The sequence below is a fragment of the Callorhinus ursinus genome, unplaced genomic scaffold (assembly GCF_003265705.2).
Source record: "Callorhinus ursinus isolate GAN/ISIS: 27379988/994484 unplaced genomic scaffold, GSC_fseal_2.0 scaffold33, whole genome shotgun sequence".
Lineage (NCBI taxonomy): Eukaryota > Metazoa > Chordata > Mammalia > Carnivora > Otariidae > Callorhinus > Callorhinus ursinus.
Genome location: NW_027397095.1, coordinates 16,495,486 through 16,516,775, shown reverse-complemented (window position 1 = coordinate 16,516,775; position 21,290 = coordinate 16,495,486). Strand labels below are relative to the sequence as shown.

Here is a 21,290-nt window from a genome sequence, read left to right as displayed (position 1 = left end):
AACAATTCTGTCAAACCTTTTTCCACTGCGGTTGTATCATTTTTCATTCTTATCAGCAGCATATGAAACTAGGTATGGTCAATCATTTTAATTTTAGCACATCTAATATATGAGCAATAGTATTGCATTGTGGTTTTATTATGCATTCCTTAATAACTATTAATGTTGATCAACATTTCATGTGCTTATTTTCCACTCAAAGGGGTTTTTTTTTTTTGAGAAAGAGTCCGTAAAACGTTTTACCTATTTTTAAATTATTTTCTTATTATTGAGTTTTGAGAGGGCACAGTGTGTTCTAGATAGAAGTCTTGTGGCAAATATATGATTCAGAAATATTTTATCTTAGTACGTGGCTTGTGTTTTCATTCTTCACAGTGTTTCTTCAGGATAAGAGTTTTCGATTTTGATGAAGTAAAATTTAGCAATTCATTCTATTATAGATGTGCTATTGATGTGCCCCCTAACCCCTGCAAAATTTGCCTTAATGCAGGCTCCCACACACAAAATCTTCTATGGTTTCTTCCAGAATTTGCACAGTTGTAGGGTTTACATTAAGGTATATGATCCATATTGGATTAACTTTTGAATTTGCTTTGAGGTATGGATTGAACTTCCTTTTTTTTTTTTTTTTTAAACAAATGGCTATCTAATTTCCAGCTCCATCTTTGGAACCATTCTTTTGCTACTGAATTCCCTTTGCACCTGTGTCAAAGATGAGCTCTCCATGTACGTGTGGGTCGATTCCTGGACAATCAATTCTCTTTCATTGGCCTATTTGTCTCTATTTGTATCAACCTTTGTACTATTGATGAAAGTAACTTTGTAAGAAGCCTTGAAATCAGGTGACATGGGTTCTCAAAATTTGTTCTTTTTTGAAGTTATTTTGACTATTCCAACTTCTTTGCACTTTCATGCGAGTTGTAGAATGTCACTTTCTAGAAAAAAAAGAGTGCAGGAGTTTTGATTTGGGTTACATTAAATCTATAGATCAATTTGGGGAGAATTGATATCGAATACCCAGCTTGCCAGTCAATGAACAGATTGTGTCTCTCCATTTACTTAGGTCTTTCCTTTATTTCCTTCTTTCCCTCAGGTCTGTCATTTTTAGCATAAAGGCGTCTCAAGTCTTTTGTCAAGGTTATCACTGGATATTTCATGTTCGTGATGGTCTTTTCGATGGTTTTTCTTTCAATTTGCGATTGTTCATGGCTTGTATGTAGAAATAAAATTCGTTTTTATATGTTGATTGTATAGCCTACAACCTTGCTAAACTCATTATTTCTATCAGCCTTGTTATAAATTCTGTACAATTATCTGCATAAATGATCATTATGAATATTATTTATTGAAATATTTTTGCCATGCCTCCAACGGAGGGGATGCTCTTGACATTGTCCCTCAGCTAACCAAGGCCATTTTCTTTGCTTTGGGTGCTTTTTTTTCCTCTCTGTTTCATTTTGAGTTTTTTTTTTTTTTCCTATCACGATGTCTTCTAGTTTACTAACCTATTCTTTGGCAATAGCTAATCTATCATTAACCTATCCAGCATAGTTTTCATCTCATACACTGTCATTTTCATTTCTAGACATTTGATTTGGTTTTTCTTAAAAAAAAACTCTTGCATATCTTAACTTTTGAGCATATAGAACGCGGTCTCAATAACTTCTTTAATGGCTTTCTCTGTTAATTCTAACATTTGTGTCAGTTCTGGGGTGGTTTTAACTGATTATTCCCCTCAATATAACCCATATCTTTCTGCCTTTTTGCATGCATAGTAATCTTTTTTTTTTAAAGATTTTATTTATTTATTTGAGAGAGAGAGTGAGAGAGAGAGAGCACGAGTGGAGGGGGGAGGGAGAGAGGGAGAAGCAGACTCCCCGCGGAGCAGGGAGCCCAACGCTGGGCTCAGTCCCAGGACCCCGGGATCATGACCTGAGCCGAAGGCAGATGCTTAACTGACTGACCCATCTAGGCGCCCCACATGCCTGGTAATCTTTGACTAAAAGTCAGATATTGTGAATTTTACCTTGTCAGCTGCTGAATAATTTTTATTCCTATCAGTATTCTTAAGCTCTTTTTCTGGGACGCAGTGAAACTGTTTTATCTTTTCTGATCTTGCTGTTAGGCTTTTTGGGATGGGACCACAGACTTGTTGGGTCCAGGGTGAATTATTCCATTACTAAGGCAAGATCTTTATGTTTAATCTGCCTAATGTCTCCTGAGTCATGATGTTTTCTTATCTTTTTTGGTAGAAGTAAACACTATTTTTTCCCTGTGTGAGCACGGGCATTGTTATCTCTAATCCTTTAGGACAGTCATTTTTCCAGTGTCAGTTTCCTTGCATACATTCACTTCTTAGTTCTCGGCTAAATACTAGCAAGGGGTTTCCTAAGGTCTCCTGAGTTTTCTCTCCACTCTGATAGCCTGTCCTGTCTAGCTGTGTCGGTCTCCCCACACTCTCAGCACCATCTCCTTATCTCAGAGAGTCCTGGGTTCTGAATTTGTATATGGTGGTCCAGGGACCATACAATCCATAAACACAGGGGGGCAGAACAAAATGATCCCTCTTAAGGGCCACAGGGAGACCACAATAACTTTCAGGGAAGTTCAACCGTGGGCTGGTTTGTTAGCAGTGCTATGCAGCTCAGAATCCGGGCAGAATGTTCTAAGGTGACTGTGCAAAGTTTGCACATTGATCGATATAAAATCGTGACAATGAGGGCTAACATTCTTTCTCCTTGATTCATAGTCAAACTAAACATGTGCCTTGAATCAGCGTGCCAGAGAGCATGTGAGCAAATTATCTTTTGATCAACCTACCAAAGAAAACAAAATGTCTCTGATCAAGACATACTGCTCCCTAAACTGAATGGCAGCATTCTGCACTATGATTTTGATTAAATATGGACTCATATTTATTTCTGTCAGGACTTCTCTCTGAAATCATGATGGAAGTTCAAGGGACACCGTTCAGAGGACAAAATGTTTGTTTTCCACACACCTTGTTCAAAGAGTATATTCAAATGGTAAAAAGCTTGCCGATTGTGTTTTGGTTTGGAGAGTACATGTGTGATTCAGGTGTAATAAATGAATCTGCTCAGTTACTCCCCATTGTCAGATAAAGAAGTACATAAAAATTACTCATGGCCTCCAGAATGTAATCCAAATAACTGAAAGAGTATCATGAAAGCTTGAGGGTAAATAGGATGGCTGCCTTAAGATATTGAATGGCTACCATGTGAAACAGTAAAAATATTCTGTTTGGCTTAGGAGGTACACAGTTCATATTAATGGTTCAAAAATTTTCATGTGTGGGCGCCTGGGTGGCTCAGTCGTTAAGCGTCTGCTTTAGGCTCAGGTCATGATCCCAGGGTCCCGGGATCGAGCCCCACATTGGGCTCTCTGCTCAGCGGGGAGCCTGCCTCTCCCTCTCCCACTCCCCCTGCTTGTGTTTCCTCTCTCGCTCTCTCTCTGTCAAATAAATAAATAAAATCTTTAAAAATTTTTTTTCATGTGTTAAATTTGGTTTAGTTGAAGAATAATTTTCTACCAAGACTATTCCATCTTGGAATAAGTTTCTTCACATAATAACTATCATTTCTTTCACTCACAAGTACTTTTATTTTCAAAGCATTTTATTTGGTTTTGATTCTTAAAACAACCCAGTGAAGTAGACAAGAGAAACGGTTTCAGTGCACTGAGTTATATCGGCTTGTAAGAACCGCTTTTGTGCATCTCTTCCCAAATCCGTGTTCGCTAGTGTCATGTGAATAGCTTGAAATTGGCCATAGTAGGAGTATTAACACCTTGCTAATCAACAAATGCTACAAATACTTACCTGTCCCCATCCCTCCCCCAGACAGCTGTGAAACATTTACCAGCACATCATCAGATAAAGATGAGTAAGAAGGAGTCTGAGGCTTACGTAAGGAAAGTGACTTCTCCAAAGTCTCATAACAAATAGGTGACTGAGTAACTGAATCAACTCTACCTTTGGGCAGGGGTCAGAAAACTTCTCCTGAGAGCTTACATCCTGTGTTTGTGTGGCCCTTAAACTAAGAATGGTTTTACTTTTTAAAAGGTTGTAAAAAAAAAAAAAGGAATATGCGACAGAAGACATACATCACGGGAAAGCTTGTCAAAGGCTAGCAGATTAAAATGTTTATTATTTGATCCATTACAAAACCAAGTTTGCTAATCTAGAGCCTCAGCGCTATCATAGGCCCTACGGCAAAGACTGCTACTTGTCCATCAAACTCCATCATCCATATCTTCTATAGTAACTGAGCTGTAGCTGGACACACGATTGCCTAGCTAAGCTATATTACCCAGCATCCCTCATGTTGAGGTGTAGCTAAATGATGATGTGCTCTCCAAAGGATGCGCATGGAAGTCAGCTGTGCAATTTGAGTCATTTTGTATAAATGAAGATTGCTCTGGGATCACTATTCTTTTTTCCTTCCTGCTGACTGGAAAATTTGAAGGTTGGAGTAATGATGTTAAAAACTATTTACTGAGGATTGCAGAACTTCCTACTAATCTGGGATCCTAGGATCAATTTGTGAAGCAGAGTCCATTCACTCACCCAGGATTTTTTATATATATACTTTTTAAAATTTAAATTTTTTTAGAGAGGGGGGGGAGAGCTCATGCACATAAGCGGGGATTTGAGGGGCAGAGGGAGAGAGAGAATCTTTTTTTTTTTCAAAGATTTTGTTTATTTATTTGACACACACAGAGAGAGAGACAGCGAGAGAGGAAACACAAGCAGGGGGGAGTGGGAGAGGGAGAAGCAGGCTTCTCGCCAAGCAAGGAGCCCGATGCGGGGCTCAATCCCAGGACCCCGGGATCATGACCTGAGCCGAAGGCAGACGCTTAACGACTGAGCCTCCCAGGCGCCCCAAGAGAGAGAATCTTAAGCAGGGTCCATACCCCAGATATGGGGCTCAATCTCACGACCCTGAGATCATGACCTGAGCCGAAATCAAAAGTCAGATGTTTAACTGACTGAACCACCCAGGCATCCCCGGACCCAAGATTTTTTTATGTGAAAAAGAAATAAATTTCTATCTTTTGTTAGCCATTGCAGTTTTTGGTCTCTTTGTTAACAGTGATTTAGCCTTTATCCTATGATACTTCCCTCTTCTCTGCCCAAGGCTCGTGGCTGTGTTACCCCTCCCCCGGCAGATCCTTCCCTGTGTCCCCAAATCTCTCCTCAATTACGATTTAAGCTCAATTACTTTGGCTTAAGGGCTAGCAAATGGTGAAGCTAACATTTGAAACCAAGCGTTGCGATTTCATCATGATATAAAATAAGTGGCTCTACGGTATGTGTGTACTGGAACTTAAATACAAAGCTCAATATTTTCCCTGTGAGGAAAATATGGAGAATAATTTCAGCCAGCCTCGCTATGGTGCTCTCCTGATATCTGTGCTGGTGAGTAGAAAAGTCATGTTCATGCATCGTTCTTCTTTCCTGCTTTAGTGGGCTTTCTCTGAGAGAATAGGTAACTAAACTAGTGCCTATGAGTTATCTTAAGAGAGAAGCCAATTTCAGTGTTTCTTTTCCGCACATCCTCGATGGTTTTTGTCATCTCTTGTCTTTCTGGTAATAGCCATTCTAATAGGTGTGATGTGATGTCTCGTTGTGGTTCTGATTTGCAATTTCCTGATGATGAGTGATGTTGAGCACCTTTTCATGGACCTGTTGGTCATCTGTGTGTCTTCGCTGGAAAAATTTCTTTTCAGCTCCTTTGCCCCTTTTTAAGTTGGGTTATTTGGTTTTTTGCTATTGAGTTGTGTGAGTACCTTGTAGATTTTGGATGTTACCCCCTTATTGGATATGTGGCTTGCAAATATTTTCTCCCATTACATAAGCTGCCTTGTACACTGTTAGGGAGAATGTTAACTGGTGTAGCCACTGTAGGAAACTATATGGAGGTTCCCCAAGAAATGAGAAAAAGAACTATATGATCCAGCAAACCCACTTCTGGGTATATATCCAAAAGAAATGAAACCATGATCTCAAAGAGATGTCTGTATTCTCAATGTTCATTGTAGCCTTATTCATAATAGCCAAGATATGGAAACAACCTAAGTGTCTGCCAATAGAAAAATGGATTCAAGAAAATGTAACACACACACACACACACACACACACACACACACACAATGGAGTGTTATTCAGCCTTTAAAAAGAAAAGAAATCCTATCATTTGCAACATGGATGAACTTGGAGGGCATTATGCTAAGTGAAATAAATCAAACAGAGAAAGACAAATATTGCATGGTATCACTTATATGTGGAATCCAAAAAAAAAAAAAAAGAGTTGAATGCAGTGAAACAGAGAACAGAAAAATAATTGCCAGGGGCAGGGGAAATAGGAAGACCTTGGTAAAATGATACAAACTTTCAGTTATAAGATGAATAAGGTCTGAGAATCTAACATGCAACAGCTTCACTGCAGTTGCTAATACTGTATTGCAGTGACTGTAACTGCTAAGAGAGTAGAACTTACATGTACTCACCATCTTCCAAAAGAGTGAAGCGATGGGTATGTTAATTAACTCAATGGGGGGGATTGTTTCACAATGTATACTTACATCAAATCATCAAGGTTTCACACTTTAAATATCTTACAATTTTGTCAATTATACTTCAATAAAGCTGAGGGGGGAGAAAAGAGAAGCCAATTCGGTAGGCACTCCAATTTGCTCATCTAATGATGGATATAGAAAGAATCTTTGGTTTCAAATGAAATCTTCAAATGTCTCAAAATAGCTCACCAGTCCAATCCTGCTCTCTGAGACCAATCTGTAAATTACATTACACCAACCTGTAATGGATAAACTGTATTTAAAGTAAAGTCATGCTTGTTTGGATAAATGGAAAAAGACTTTTTGAAATGAGAAATGCAATTTTGATTTAATTTGTTGAGGCACTAAATCAATAGATTGTGCAAGTTGAAAGAGCACTTAGGCCAAACTTATAAATTCAGATCTTCCAATATTTCCAAGCCCTGGTCTATATCTTCTCTCTGGTTCTTGAAAATTGCCTTTGCTTCGGTCCCTAGTCTCTAGTTTGGCGGAGCTTGTCTCTCTTATGTGTTGTGTTCAGGCATTTAATAGCACAGAGGACAGACTCAATCACTGTCTGTCTGCCTCTCTGTCTGTCTCTCTCTCTCTCACACACACACACATAGAGTTTTTCAAGGTGGTCGGGTTGATCATAAGGCATTAGAAACGCTTTTACATTTTGTCTAAATATACTCCTCCTGCATAATGTTGTTGAAAGAGATCCTCGAGATGATGTGACTGCCTGTTTATCCTTTTTTTTTTAAAGATTTTATTTATTTATTTGAGAGAGAGAGAATGAGAGATAGAGAGCACGAGAGGGAAGAAGGTCAGAGGGAGAAGCAGACTCCCTGCTGAGCAGGGAGCCCGATGAGGGACTCGATCCCGGGACTCCAGGATCATGACCTGAGCCGAAGGCAGTTGCTTAACCAACTGAGCCACCCAGGCTCCCTGCCTGTTTATCCTAATGCTCGACCAGGGGAATTGGTGGTTCCTCACCCCCTTCTCTGTCCTTGGAATGTACATTCCACCAACCATTCCACACCAGGAACCGTTTTAAGGTTGCGACCTTGAGATAGTAATGTGATGTTGAGACACTCTGGACTGTATATACGACTGAACCCAGCTAAGATACATATTATTAAGATATTATTGTATAGAGATATAAACTTTTAAGACTCTGGTGGGTGGATGTGGAGATCTACTTGTCTTGTGGCCACCTAAGACAAGCCCCCATCTGTAAGTTCCCTTGTATATTAAACCTGTCACCTCCGTATCTCTTTACCTTCCATAGTACATGCCAATTTCTAAGGTTGTGAACCAACAAGTGGTTACTTAGAGGTACAATTTCTGTGATCTGCTGGAAAATTACTTTATTTAAACCTGTACCCTGGCTATAATCAGGGGATTAGATAAGGGTACAAGACCAACTCCATAGGATTGGTCCTCTGAGTTAGCTGCCATCAAATAAAGCTTATCTGGACAGCAAAGAGCTGATCATGCTTGCTTTGAAGCAAGATCACTAAGAAAAGCAGGGATAAAATGTTCGTTTGTCCCTTTATTCATTCAAAAACATTTATCCAAGGGGTGCCTGGGTGGCTTAGTTGGTTAAGCATCTGCCTTCAGCTCAGGTCATGATCCCAGGGTCCTGGGGATCGAGCCCCACATTGGGCTCCCTGCTGAGCAGGGAGTCTGCTTCTCCCTCTGCCTTTCCCCCTGTTCGTGCTCACTCTCTCTCTCACACACACACACAAATAAATAAATAAAATCTTAAAATACAAACAAAGACCAAAAATATTTATCCAGGGCTTAATCAATGATACAGATTGAGGTAGTACTGGGAAAAGAGCAGTGAAAAAAAGACACAGTTTCTACCCTCGTAAGAACTTACCTACTGTGGAAAATAACATTGAGCCAATAACAACATGTAAGTTGAATGGTACGAAAAGCAAAGCAAAGGAGCAGTGGGATGCATAGCAGTTTCCTCCTTTCTTCAGGTAAGCTTGCTGAAAATGAAAATATTCCTGGGAGAGCTGACTACTACCTGGTTGTAAATGATTCAGTATTTAAATCACTAGAATCAACTGCATTTTCTCATGAGAATAGGGATCAGGAGAGAATGAACACATTGTCTTGGGGTCAAGGACAACTGGAAACAAGGAAAATATTATATAGCCTAACTTTTTTTTTTTTTTTTTTACTGGGGATTGTTGTGACCAGCTCAAATGCCAACAGTGATGGAATCAATCAAATATGAGTGAAGGCAGCTAGCTAAATGGAAGATGATATAGTGTGGAGGGTTCTAGAGAACTGGATCAGATATCCTACACAGCTCAGTTGCTACTCAGCAACTCACTGCCGCAGTATGTATGGTCAATATTTCCAGATCTTTCAGTGGTAAGAAAAGTCAGAAGTCCGGATTACAGTGTAAAATTTCCCAATTTTAAAAATGTTGGCAGTTAATTCATTACAGGTTTAACCATTTTTAAAATTACGTACTAAGCAAAATATATCTGTAGCCAAGATGTGGCCAGGGGTCACGACTTCGCAATTTCTCTTCTATATGATCAGTAAAAAGATTTGTGAAATGAGAGAGGTAAGAAAGGGAAATGAAGGGACAGTTTTGAAGAGAGTGAAAGGGAAGAAAACTGATGAGTTAGCAAATGGTTTAAGATGCTTCCAAGGTCACAGAGGAAAAATATTAACTGAACAGTTTCTTTGAGCAAAGAGCATCCAGGAAATGGAGTTTTGCTAAAGAGGTATTAATGAGGGCGTGCAGGTGGCTCCGTTTGTTGAGTGTCCTAATCTTGATTTCGGCTCAGTTCATGATCTCGGGGGCATGGGATCAGGCCCCACATGGGGCTCTGCACTGGGCGTGGAGCCTGCTTGGAATTCTCTCTCTCCCTCTCCTTCTGTTCCTCCCCCCCACCCTACTCTCTCTCTCTCTCAAATAAATAAATCAATCTTAAAAAAAAGAGGTACTAAATGAAATATTTCTACCCAGAGTAACTACTATTCTTATTTGTGTGTTTAATTTCGTTGCTTCTTATTATGGTGTGATTATATGTGTAGACATGTCAGGAAAACGGGACCACGACTTGTACTATGGGTGTTACGGACTGAACTGTAAGAAAATAAATGTCTGTTGTGTAAGCCCCCCAGTCCGTGTTATTTTGTTATGGCTGCTCTAGCAGACGAATACAATGGCAATACCTGGTTTGTGGTGGCAATCCGATCTGACATCCGCCCGAAACACTAATAGGAATGTCAGAGAACGTGGGGACATTTGAGAAATGGAGCACGTGTGGCTGCCATGTTCATACCATGAAAGATTTAATGGAGACTTCTACGGAGCTATATCTCACTCCCACAAACTTCCTAGCGTATTAGCATCTGTTTCACTTCTGCCTTCCCAATGACCCACTCAAATGCAGAATTATATAAGGAGGAGGATTCTTGAAAACATAGCTCCCAGTGCTAATTGGGAAGAAGAGTGCCTTGTGGATAGCACACTTCCATGCCTAGAACATATCATTAACAGCTATTATTTACTTTTGAACTTACAAACAGTAACAGACAATATGCACTTGTCTATGACTTGGTCTTTTCACTCAACATTATGAACCTGAAATCAACCATGTTTATGAGTGCTGCCAGAGTTGCTTTCTTTTTTATTCCTATAGAATATACTATAATTTACCCATTCTCCTGCTGATGTACATTTGGGTGGCTTCTTGTCTCTGGCTTTTGTAGAGAATGGTTAAATAAAGAATGCTGTCCATGTCTTCTGACACTCAGGTGCAAGAAGTTTGCTATGGTGTATGCATGAAAGGGGGGTTCTTAGGTATGTGCATTTTTGAATTTTCCAGATAATGCCAAATCATTTTCCAAAGTGGTTTTCCCATTTTGAATCCCAACAGTAGTAGGTAAGAGTTCTCATCACTTCATATCTTGGAAGACACTTGCCTTTAGTTCTCATTCCTTGATCACTAATGAAAATTAGCATACGTTACTATAATTTTTGAGCTTTGTTTTATGTGAAATTCTATTCGTGGAGTTAGTCCATTTTTTTGTGTTGGGTCATCCGTGGTTTTCTATATTGAGTCATAGGGGTTATTTATTGTGTCTATCAGGACTTTGGCAGTTAAATGTGTTGTAACTATCTTCATTTAATTTTTGACTTGTCTTTAAATATATAGCACTTTTGATGAACAGAATATCTTAATTTTAACATAATCAAACGCATCTGTCTTTTCCTTTATGGAATTTGTATCTTGTATATTTATAAAGAAATCCATTCTTACCTAAGATCATAAGGATATTCTTCCATACATTCTTCTAAGAAAGTTTTGATTTTCACATTTAAGTATTTAATCTACCGTGAATTTATTGTGTGTGGCATGTGGCTTTTGTATTTCAATTGAATATACAATTATATTTTGTATCTAAAATGGATACACATTTCTCTCAGCACTATTTCATCACTTACTGAATGATCATTCCCTTTCTATTTACTTACGATGGCACCTCTGTAACATATCGATCTATCTCTCATCCAATTGTCATCTAACCCCTTCCTCTTTTCCTCCTTCCTTCCTTCCCTCCCACTCTGCCTCCCTCCCTCCCCTCCCTCCCTCTGTCCTCCCTCCCTCCCTCCCTTCCTTCCTCCCTCCCTTCCTTCCTTCCTCCCTTCCTTCCTTCCTTCCTTTCCATTGTGATCCACTGATCTACTTAGGTAGCCCTGATCCAGCACCACATTGTCTCAATTTCTTTATCTTATATAAAACTTTGAGATAAAGCAGAAGTATTTTCATTTTTCTTCTTCAGTAGTATCTTCACTACAAAATCATGTTCTTACGTTCTAAGAAAAACCCTGCCATTTTGATTGGAATGCATTGAATCTATGGATGAATATTGGAAGAAGTGACATTTTGTATTGGTTTTCCTACCCAAGAACAAAAGTAATTTTACCATATATTTATGTCATCCTTAGTTATTTTCTTTTTTAAAATTTTATTTTATTATGTTATGTTAGTCACCATACATCATTCATTTTTGTTTTTTTTTTTAAATATTTTATTTATTTATTTGACAGAGAGAGACACAGCAAGAGAAGGAACACAAGCAGGGGGAGTGGGAGAGGGAGAAGCAGGCTTCCCGCGGAGCAGGGAGCCCAATGTAAGGCTCAATCCCAGGACCCTGGGATCATGACCTGAGCCGAAGGCAGACACTTAACTGACTGAGCCACCCAGGCTCCCCTACCTCATTCGTTTTTGATAAGTGTTCCATGATTCATTGTTTTCGTGTAACACCCAGTGCTCCATGCAGTACGTGCCCTCCTTAATACCCATCACCGGGCTAGCCCAACCCCCCACCCCCCTCCCCTCTAAAACCCTCAGTTTGTTTCTCAGAGTCCATAGTCTCTCATGGTTCGTCTCTCCCTCCAATTCCCCCCCTTCATTTTTCCCTTCCTTCTCCTAATGTCCTCCATGCTATTTCTTATGTTCCACAAAGAAGTGAAACCATGTGATAATTGACTTTCTCTGCTTGACTTATTTCACTTAGCCTAATCTCCTCCAGTCCCATCCGTGTTCCTGTAAAAGTTGGGTATTCATCCTTTCTGAGGGCTGAGTAGTATTCCATTGTATATACGGACCACATCTTCTTTATCCATTCATCTGTTAAAGGATATCATGGCTCTTTCCACAGTTTGGCTATTGCGGACACTGCTGCAATCAACAATGGGGTGCATACACTACATCTGTGTCTTTGGGGTAAATACCCAGGAGTGCAATTGCTGGGTCATAGGGTAGCTCTATTTTTAACTTTTTGAGGAACCTCCACACTGTTTTCCGAAGTGGCTGTACCAACTTGCATTCCCACCAACAGTGTAAGAGGGATCCCCTTTCTCCACAACCTCTCCAACATTTGTTGTTTCTTGCTTTGTCAATTTTTGCCATTCTAACTGGTGTAAGGTGGTATCTCAATGTGGTTTTGATTTGAATTTTCCTGATGGCTAATGATGAACATTTCTTCATGTGTCTGTTAGCCATTTGTATGTCTTCTATGAGAAGTGTCTGTTCATGTCTTCTGCCCATTTTTTGACTTGATTATTTGTTTTTTGGGTGTTGAGTTTCAGAAGTTCTTTATAGATCTTGGAAATCAGCCCTTTGTAGTGCCATTTGCAAATATCTTCTCCCATTCTGTGGGTTGCCTCTTTGTTTTGTTGACTGTTTCCTTTGCTGTGCAGAAGCTTTTTATCTTGATGAAGTCCCAAAAGTTCATTTTTGCTTTTCTTCACTAGCCTTTGGAGATGTATCTTGAAAGAAGTTGGTGTGGCCGATGTCAAAGAGGTCACTGCCTATGTTCTCCTCTAGGATTTTGATGGATTCCTGTCTCACATTGAGGTCTTTCATCTATTTTGAGTTTATCTTTGTGTATGGTGTTAGAGAATGGTTGAGTTTCATTCTTCTGCATGTGGCTGTCCAATTTTGCCAGCACCATTTATTGAAGAGACTGTCTTTTTCCCATTGTGTATTTTTTCATGCTTTGTTGAAGATTATTTGACCACAGAGTTGAGGGTCCATATCTGGGCTCTCTATTCCATTCCATTGGTCTATATGTCTGTTTTTGGGCCAGTACCAATGCTGTCTTGGTGATCACTGCTTTGTAATATAGCTTGAAATCGAGCAACATGATGCCCCCAGCTTTGTTTTTCTTTTTCAACATTTCCTTGGCAATTGGGAGTCTTTTCTGATTCCATACAAATTTTAGGGTTGTTTGTTCCAGCACTTTGAAAAATGTCATTGGAATTTTGATCGGGATGGCTCTGGGTAGCATAGACTTTTTAACAATGTTTATTCTTCTGATCCATGAGTATGGAATATTTTTCTGTCTTTTTGTGTCTTCTTCAATTTCTTTCATGAGTGTTCTGTATTTCCTAGAGTATAGATCCTTTACCTCCTTGGTTAGGTTTATTCCAATTATCTTATGATTTTTGGTGCTATTGTAAATGGAATAGATTCTCGAATTTCTCTTTCTACAGTTGCATTGTTAGTGTATAAGAAGGCAACTGATTTCTGTGCATTGATTTTGTATCCTGCCACATTACTGAATTGCTGTATGAGTTCTAGTAATTTGGGGGTGGAGTCTTTTGGGTTTTCCACATAAAGTATCATGTCATCTGAGAAGAGAGAGAGTTTGACTTCTTCTTTGCCAATTTGAATACTTTTTATTTCTTTTTGTTGTCTGATTGCTGTTGCTAGGATTTCTAGTACTATGTTGAACAATAGTGGCAAGAGTGGGCATCCTTGACGTGTTCCTGATCTTGAGGGAAAGGCTCTCAGCTTTTCTCCATTGAGGATGATATTTGCTGTGGGTTTTTCACAGATGGATTTTATGGACTTGTGGAATGTTCCCTCTATCCCTGTACTCTGAAAAGTTTTAATCAGGAAAGGATGCTGTATTTGTCAAATGCTTTTTCTGCATCAATTGAGAGGACCATATGGTTCTTCTTTCTCCTTTTATTAATGTGTACTATTACAGTGATTGATCTTTGAATGTTGAACCACCCTCACGTCCCGGGGATAAATCCCACTTGGTCGTGATGGATGATCCTTTTACTGTATTGTTGGGTCCTATTAGCTAGGATTTTGTTGAGGATTTTGGAATCCATATTCACCAGGGATATTGGTCTGAAATTCTCCTTTTTGAGGGGGTCTTTGCCTGGTTTGGGGATTAAGGTAATGCTGGTCTCAAAGAATGAGTCTGGAAGCTATCCTTCTGTTTCTATTTTTTGAAACAGCTTCAGGAGAATAGGTATTATTTCTTCTTTGAATGTTTGGTGGAATTCCCCAGGAAATCCATCAGGCCCGGGACTCTTGTTTTTTTGGGAGGTTTTTGATCACTGCTTCAATCTCATTACTGGTTATTGGCCTATTCAGGTTGTCAATTTCTTCCTGTTTCAGTCTTGGTAGTTTATAGGTTTCCAGGAAGGCATCCATTTCTTCCAGGTTGCTTAATTTATGGCATATGGTTGTTGATAATAATTTCTAATAATTGTTTCTATTTCCTTGGGTGTTAGTCGTGATCTCTCCCCTTTCATGCATAATTTTATTAATGTGGGTCCTTTCTCTTTTCTTTTGGATAAGTCTGGCCAGTGGTTTATCGATCTTATTAATTCATTCAAAGAACCAGCTTCTTGTTTTGTTCATCTGATCTACTGTGTTTCAGGTTTCTAATTCATTGTTCTCTGCTCTAATCTCAATTATTTCTCTTCTAATGCATGGCCTAGGCACCATTTGTTGCTTTTTCTCTAGTTCTTTAAGGTGTAAAGTTAGTTAGTGAATTCGGAATTTTTCTGTTTTTTTGAGTGAGGCTTGGATGGCTATGTATTTCTCCCTTAGGACTGCCTTTGCAGCATCCCATACGTTTTGGACTGATGTTTTTCATTCTCAGTGGTTTCCATGAAATGTTTAAGTTCTTCTTTGATTTCCTGGTTGACCCAAACATTCTTGAGCAGAGTGGTCTTTAGCTTCCAAGTGTTTGAATTTCTGCCAAATTTTTTCTTGTGCTTGAGTTCCAGTTTTAAAGCATTATGGTCTGAGAATATGCAGGGAATAATCTCCATCTTTTGGTGTCGGATGAGACCTGATTTGTGACCCAGTATGTGGTCTATTCTGGAGAAAGTTCCATGCGTGCTCAAGAAGAATGAGTATTTTGTTGTTTTAGGGTGGAATGTTCTGTATATATCTATGAGGTCCATCTGGTCCAGTGTGTCATTCAAAGCTCTTGTTTCTTTGTTGATTTTCTGCTTAGATGATCTGTCCATTGCTGAGAGTGGAGTATTGAGGTGTCCTACAATTAACGTATTATTTTCAGCATGACTATTTTGGTTAACACTTGGCTTATGTAGATGGCTCCTCCCATGTTGGGGCCGTAGATATTTACAAGTGTTAGATCTTCTTGTTGGAGAGACCCTTTAAGAATGATAGAGTGTCCTTCTGTGTCTCTAACTCAGTCTTTAGCTTAAAATCTAATTTTTCTGATATAAGAATTGCCATCCCAGCTTTCTTTTGAGGTCTGCTGGCATGGAAGATGGATCTCCATCCCTTCACTTTCAGTCTGGATGTATCTTTAGGTTCAAAATGAGTCTCTTGTAGACAGCATATGGATGGGTCCTGTCTTTTTATCCAATCTGCAATCCTGTGCCATTTTATGGGAGCATTTAGGCTGTTCACGTTGAGAGTGATTATTAAAAATTATGAATTTATTGTCATAATGTTGCCTGTGAAGTCCTTGTTTCTATAAATTATCTCTGTAAATTTCTGTTCTATATCACTCTTAGGGTCTTTGTCCTTTTATAGAACCCCCTTAATATATTTTTTTTAAAGTTACTTAGAGTAAATCTTTTTTTTTTTATTTATTCATGAGAGACAGAGGGAGAGAGAGAGAGAGAGAAGCAGAGGGAGAAGCAAACTCCCAAGGAGCAGGGAGCCCGATGTGGGACTCGATCCCAGGACCCCAGGATCATGACCTGAGCCGAAGGCAGACGCTTAACCATCTGAGCCACCCAGGCGCCCCCCCTTAATATTTCTTGTAGGGTCAGCTTAGTGGTCACATATTCTTGCAGTTTCTGCCGGTTTTGGAAGCTCTGCATCTCTCCATCCATTCTAAATGACAGCCTTGCCGGATAAAGTATTCTTGTCTGCATGTTCTTCTTGTTTAGTACCCTGAATATGTCTTGCCAGCCCTTTCTGGCTTGCCAGGTCTCTGTGGATAGGTCTGACATTATTCTGATGTTCCTCTCTTCCCCCTTAACTGCCCTTAAGATGGTTTCCTTGGTTCTAAGATTTGCGACTTTTCCTATTACATGCCAGGGTGTTGGCCTGTTTCCCTTGTTCTTGGGAGGGGTCCTCTCTGCCTCTAGGACACGAATGTTTGTTTCATTCCCCAGATTATAGAAGTTCTCAGCTATGAATTGCTTAAATATATCTTCTAGTCCTCTCTCTCTCTCTCCACCCCCTCAGGGATCCCAATAATTCTGACACTGGAACGTTTCATGGTGTCACTTATTTCTCTGATTCTGTTTTCATGGATTTTGAGTTGTTTCTCCCTGGCCTCCTCTTTTCCCTTTTTGTCTATTATTTGGTCTTCTAGATCACTAATTCGTTCTTCTGCCTCGGTTACCCTAGCTGTTAGATTATCTAGATTAGATTGGATCTCACTGATAGCATTTTTAAATTCTGCCAGTTCAACTTTCATTTCTGCCCTTAGAGACTCTATGTTGCCATTAATCGATTTCTCCATGCTAGCTATTGTCTTCACAACTGCTACGCTGAATTCCATTTCCGACATCTTGGTTATATCTGTATCCATTTGTAAATCTGTGGCAGAAGTCACAGTCTCTGAGTCTTTCCTATTTGGGGGTTCCTCCTCCTAGTCATTCTGTTGAGGGGTGGTTCAGGGAATGTACAGAGTCCAAATTATTGACCACAACCCAAGCAAGATGCACCTGTTTTATAGGGACTTTCGGGTTGTTGGCTTCTTGTTCTCCCAGCCTGTCTTCTGGGGGAGGGGCCTGTCACACTGTTACTCAGACAGCCCTGTTTAGGCAGAGTTGCCCTGCCCCCTGTGGGGGGGAATGGGCTCAGTGAAAACCGTTTTTTGGGGGCTTTTGTTCTCTGGCGGCTTTCCCTGGCAGCTTTCCGTGTCTCTTCCGAGAGTCAGGGCAGAAGGGATCATTATTTTCAATAAAGTTTTATAACTGTCACCATAATGTTCTTAGATATTTTTTAATACTTCAAGTATAGGTGCCATATTATTTTTTAAACATCTTTATTGAAATACAATTCACATACTATACAATTCACTCATATAGAGTGTATAATTCAGGGTGCCTGGCTGGCTCAGTCAGTAGAGCATGCAGCTCTTGATCTTGGGGTTGTGAGTTCCAGCCCCACATTGGGTGTAGTGATTACTTAAAAATAAAATCTTAAAAAAAGTGTACAATTCAATAGTTTTTACTATAGGCACAGAGTTGTGTCACCATTGCCACAATCAATTTTAGTACACTTTTATTTACCCAGGAAAAAAATCCCATATCCATTCGTCATCACCTTCTAACTCCCTCCCTCTCTCTCCCAGGTCTAAGCAGTGACCACTATGCTTTATGTCTCCTTGGGTTTGCCTCCCCTGGACATTTCATGTAAATGGAATTATACAATCTGTGGGCTTTTGAGTCTGGCTCTTTTCACTAGCACAAATGTTTCTGTGAGTCCATGCCTTTGGTTGCTTTGGACATATTCCTAGAAGGGGACTTGTTACATCATGAGGTAATTCTATGTTTCTGTTTTTTTGAAGGGCCACCATGCTGTTTTCCACAATGACTGCACTAGTTTACATTTCAACAAATAATTGCAAGCTTTCTCATTTCTCCACATCCTAGTCAACATGTTATTGTTATTTTTTTTAATAACAGCCATGTGTGATGGTTGATTTTATGTGTCAATTTATCTAGGCCACAGTACCCAGATATCTGGTCAAACATTATTCTTTATGTTTCTTTGGAGGTATTTTTTTTAGATGATATTAAAATTTAAACCAGTAGACATTGAATAAATTAGATTACCCATCATGATGCAGGTGGGCCTCATCTAATCACTGGAAGATCTTAATAGAAACAGACTGATCTCCTTCCAAGAAGAGGGAATTCTGCAGCAGAATGCCTTTGGATCCCAATTGCAACATCAACTCTTCCCTGGATCTCCATTCCGCTGGCCCACCTTGAAGTCTGTGAACTTGACAGTTTCTACAATCTTGTGAGCCAGTTCCTTTAAATCAATTGCTCAGTCACTCCCATATATCCTATAGGTCCTGTTTTCTTAGAGAACTCTGACAGATACATCACTTTAATTGGTAGGCTATGGTTTTCATTTACATTTCCCTAATGATTTGTGATATTTATTATATATCCAATTATATCCACTTTATTGGGGTATAATTTACATAAAATAAAATAGACACATTTTATGTGTATATTTTCATATGAATTTTGACAAATGTATATATCTATATAACCGCTATTACACTCAATATGGAAAACATTTCCATCACTCTAACAGTTTCATCTTAAATCTTTTCAGTCAATTCCCCCAACAACTCTAGCCCCAGACAAGTATTGATATGTTTTCTGTCACTATAGATTCAATCAGCTTCTTCTAAAGTTTCATATAAAGTTAATCATACATTATATATGCTTTATGTATAGCTCCTGTCATACAGCATATTTCTGAGATACATCCATCTAATTAAATGTATCAGTAATTCCTTTTTTTTAATCACTTAGTACTATTCCATTGGACAAATACACCTCAATTTGTTTACACATTCACAATTTGGTGAGAAATGTTTGGATTTTCCCCCAATTTTTGGCAATTATGAATAAAGCTGCTGTGAAATTTTATCACAGTAGAGTTGATTTTTAAATTATGGCAAACATACCAGGAACAAAATAGCAGACGAGGAAGCTCCAACTCCTCATTCCCCCATGCAAATATTAAAACACCAACAGAAAATGGCTGAACATATGTTTTGTGAGAAGACAGGGATTCTTTTAACTCAGGTATTTACCTAGGCTTGAAATTGTGGGATTCTATGGAAAATGTATGTTTTACTCAATAAGAAATAGCTAAAATGATATCCAAACTGATAGTAGCATTTTATTAAAAAGATTTTTTTTAGACGGAATGTGTTTTACAGGCAAACAATGAGCAGGTTAATGAACCATATAACTTTCTTTACTTCAGACTAACATTCAAGAAAGATGAACCCAAAATGCATCCTCTTATACTGACCAACAGAACTAAGTACAAATGAAGTCCATGGTGTACCCCATTAGCATGTTGCACTGTATGTTAAGAAAATGAGCCCTGCCCCACCTTGAGCCCTGGCCCCCTGGCAAACACAGAACGATGATTGTGAAATGTGAGATGATGATACTGTCAGGTAAGAACTTCTTTTCATGCAGTCAACTGCCATAGAGGTGGCACTGAAAACCCCACAGTGCCCACAGCCAAACTCAGTTAGCGGTGGTCCGCTGGTGATGTCAATTATGCTCCTTCCACAATATCAGGGGAATCCTGTGGTCAGACATGCTGGTGGCAAAGCCCAAGCTCAAAGTCCAGGCCCAAAGCCCAAGCCCATCCAATCCATTGAGCCAGGATGCTTCGTCTGCTAGGAAGCTCGAGCCTCTCCTTGATTTCCCGTACTCTGGCAGAGGCCAGCGGCTAATCAGGCTGTCTGTCTGCAAGTCCATGGTAGCGGTTGTCAAACAGCAGGGCAAAGATATCTCCAAAGCCAAGCAAGGCCAAGTTTGCTATCTCAGGAGTCCGATGACCCTGAGAATATCACAACTGACAAAGTCCCGTAGTGCCAAACTACAGACACTGTATTTGCCATCATACTGAAGTCTTGGCTGTGGGCAGATACTTCTAGCCTCAGAGACAGACAATGTCTTTAAGCACTTGCAGTTGATTTCTCGCCCACTTGGCCAAATCCTGATCTCATAGTTGCCCACACTTCAGAGTATGTAGTCTCCAGGGCTGTGCAAAAGAGACTTGACTTCACATTCGTGCAGAATCACCTTGGTGACCCATTCCATGTGCTGCTGAGTGTGTTCAGGCTTGTTCCAGAACATAAAGCCCATATTTTCACAGTGAAATCTTCAGAGCAACTTACCAAGATATCCAGTTCATCCTTGTGGTTACCACTAAACATCGCCCCTGTGTGACCCTGGAAATGCTGGGTCCTGGCTTCCGGAACCCCATGCCCAGCAGGCCACAGTGTTGTCAAAGGAGCCCGTCCCAAGCTCCCAAGCTTCTGCTTATCACACTTGACTGCTGTGCAACTGTGAGTCTGGATGCCATCAATGCACTGCCCTGTGCTCACATCCCACAGCTTTGCAGACAAGCCGTCTGACCCTGTGCAGAGAAATCCAACTTTGTTGTCAAGTGCATACACTCTGGCAGTGTGTCCCATTAATGATGAGGGCTCAAAGGCTTCAAGGTTCCAATTGCTTCATTCTCAAATAGGCCTTCAAGCAAACCTTCTTCCAGGGCAAGACGTCCTGAACAGAATCACCTACGTGCCAGCCCAAATTTTTACAGGCAGTCTGAGGATCGAGCCATTTTAACAAATAAAAACTCAGCTCCAGGGGAAGGAGTTTGAGGAAGTCTCCCAAGTTATTGGAGAGATGCCAGAGTTGGTCTGCCCCGCTCTGACTAATCAGGTGATCCAGAGTTTCATTTTCCTGCCAGTCCTTCTGAGAAAGAAATGTAACAGGAATGTTACCAAGCCACCCCTCGAAGTCCCTTCTCTCCAAAAAGTTATGGAGAAATTGACCTGAGCGAGCACTGCAGGGGCCGGGAACCTCTTGCCAAACTCACACCAACTAGGTGCGCTGGGCTGCTAGAGCCTTCCAGCAGCAGGTGCACTGGGCAGCCCTGGCACCTGCAGGGAGAGAAAGACAAAGGGCCCTGGCACCCGTAGCAGCATTTGAAACTTCCACCAGCAACGCGGGAGAGTTCCAGTTGTTGCAAATACTTGCCGAATATGGAATTTAGGGCCTTTTAAAAATGTTAACCATTCTGTGGTTGTGTTGCCATTTCTCATCGTGGTTTTAATTTGCATGTTCTCTAGGAGTAGCCGATGCCGATTAT

At 40.0% G+C, this 21,290-nt stretch overlaps 1 pseudogene; it reads right to left on the bottom strand.

Moving 5' to 3' along the window:
- Window positions 1–19,678: 19,678 nt before the first annotated feature.
- Window positions 19,679–20,653, bottom strand: LOC112809458 (F-box/WD repeat-containing protein 2 pseudogene; annotated as a pseudogene).
- Window positions 20,654–21,290: the final 637 nt, after the last annotated feature.